The following is a 2634-nucleotide window of genomic DNA, read 5'->3' as shown; positions in this document are numbered from 1 at the left end:
TTTATCCGTGCCCATTTCGCATGCGCTTCACGCGCCATTGATGCTTTGCTCTCCTCTTATTCCTTCATTGGAGGGTTCGGATGGACTTCACCGCTCTTTCCCAACGAAAATGGAAAGGGCCGTATCACATCGAGATGTCGATTCGTTTTCCGCCCCAAAGGAGATGGGGAATTAGGCACCTCTGTCCCTTCATATTTTTGAAAGGAATCGAGGTCCGGCCCGGCTCGCGTTGTTCCAACAACCGATGGGGAGCACCTCAGTATACGATCGCGCGCAGTAACTGGGAGTCCTATTACACCTAAGGCCAACTTCCATTCACCAAACCCAGGTTCTTCTCGTGTAGTGATTGTGGACTCGTACAAGGATATGGAGTCGATGGTTGATGTATCAGACTCAACCCTGTCTTTCATAGCTTGCACTCCCATCTGTGCTGCAACTGATTCGGTAAGCTACGTGTCCGGTGCATAGAAAACTACCTTCGGTCTCACAACCTTACTCATGGCAACCTTCTGGCCGCCCAACGACCTATAACACTAGTCACTACTCCCACTCGGGCTAGGAAGTAAGCCCCACAACCCAAAGTGGCGAAGAACTAATAGAATTTGCTACAAAAGCCGGCTAACGGGGGTATTCCTGCATATGAGAACATTATAATTGACAAGGTCATAGCCTAAGTAGGATTCGTTTTGGATAGAGCGCCCAAATCCGCTATATATTTGACACGGGTTTGCCGTAATTCTGGAACTATGGCGAATGCATCTATCATCATTGATGCATAAATAAATATACCAATTAGCAGTGATTGAATTCCTTCTATGGTTCCACATGAGAAACCAGTACGAATATAACCTACATGTCCAATCGAACTATGAGCTAGAGGTCTTTTGACTTTCGTTTGGGCCATGTCGGCCAGTGCTCCTAAGATCATAGAAGCAATGCTGCAGAAAAAGAAGATTTGTTGTAATGTACCCCCATAGGAAGCCACAATAGAAACACGTGACATATTTGCAGAAATAGAGATTTTAGGCGCAATAGAAAGGAATGCTGTCACCGGGGTGGGTGAACCCTCATAGATATCACGTGCCCACATATATAGAGTCAAAAGAGAGATTGAGTCCGAGGGAGAGGGGGGTTTTCTTGGGGCTCGAGAGATTGAATAGATAGGGCCCCAGATGTTGTTAATTCGGCGCTCGGTAATTCACACAAAAGGGATGGACTTATTCTGAATGAAAAAGTGCTCTCTGAACCGAACGTGAAAGTTGGTTTTCCATCAGACGGCTGTTCACGTAACTCCACTCCCGGCTTAGATTATATATCCATTTGGTCCGCTCTCGGCCATTCCACACGCTGCCTAGCAAAGACGTGGTTATCTGAAGTGGATTCTCTCTTTTGTACTAGATGCCGAACCGGCTGCTCAGTGGGTGAGCGCAGCAGCTACATGGACCCCTTTCTTTATGTTGTTGCCAGCTCTTTCCCGGGCCAAGCCGGAATTCTTTATTAGAACGTCGACAGGCAAAGCTCGAAAGAAGGCTGCTATCCCCTCGGCCTTCTTCCTTTTCGATGAAAAACAAATCGGCATCTCAATCTCCGAAAGTGTTTTCCTTACCTAGCTAATATCCCCCCTTCGTCGAGCCTTTCCTTTAGTGGTAAGGGATATGCACCTTACCTGAACGTCGGCAGGCATTCCAGAATTCTCCTTTTTTGGCCCCGAGTGAACATAGGCTCAAAATGATTGGTTGGGTCCTAGCTATGCCATGCGTTCAATAAAAAAAGCAAGCCTGTGGGAAGCTGCAGGGATTACAAAAATAGGATGCTTTCCCGTGTTGCACTGAGAAAAGGACAAAGGAGAAGACGCTCTTTGACTTTCTTTCTTCCCCCCGCGTCCACCTAAGCCCGGCCCGTGTTAGAGGGGAAGATTAGAAAAGCAGAAAAAGACAGAGGGAGGGGGAGCTGCATCTTATTCTCTTTGCGAGAACTTCAGGATCGGAAAAGCATTCAGAAGGGGCGAGTCCTTCATTTCGTTGGCAGAAGCAGAAATGATCCAATCCATTCAGGGCTTTGGGGAACCCAAAAACGAACTCTTTTTTACTTTTTTCATAGATAGATGATATATATAGGAATAATATATACATCCCTTTACTTTAGATATGTATGTGTCTATTTTGGAATTATCTCCCGATTCTCTTTATTTTCTAATTCACACTGCTCTTTCTATCTAAATTGCATCAAAGAAAATAGAGAGAGAGAGAGCAGATGGATCCTATCCCCTATAACAAACACTCATTCCTATCTATTGATAGAAAAGAAAAATCTTCGTCACGGACTTTGTCTTTGTTATTTTTTTTAGATTTGAGGAATTCCTCATATCCAAGGCAGCTCGCCACAATAACCCGACCCATATGACTATGCCCCCTTTTGAATCGACAGTAGATTGGGCTTCATAGCTACTTTCATTCTAAAGATGAATATTAGTCAATAGGGAGGCTTCTTTAAATAGCAAACATATTCATTTTCACCGGGCTTCGCGCACCATTGGTACTTCTGGAGGGCAAGCAGTTTTATAGTGACTTCTTTCTTAGGGTAGGGAGACAAATACTTCCAATTCCGGAAAGGTCATTGGGTCAACTTTGGAAG

The 2634-nt window shown here is 45.0% G+C and overlaps 1 pseudogene; it reads right to left on the bottom strand.

Moving 5' to 3' along the window:
- Positions 1–496: 496 nt before the first annotated feature.
- Positions 497–1165, bottom strand: LOC123412905 (annotated as a pseudogene).
- Positions 1166–2634: the final 1469 nt, after the last annotated feature.

Source organism: Hordeum vulgare, chromosome 7H, assembly GCF_904849725.1.
Source record: "Hordeum vulgare subsp. vulgare chromosome 7H, MorexV3_pseudomolecules_assembly, whole genome shotgun sequence".
Lineage (NCBI taxonomy): Eukaryota > Viridiplantae > Streptophyta > Magnoliopsida > Poales > Poaceae > Hordeum > Hordeum vulgare.
This window is presented reverse-complemented; position numbering and strand designations above follow the sequence as displayed.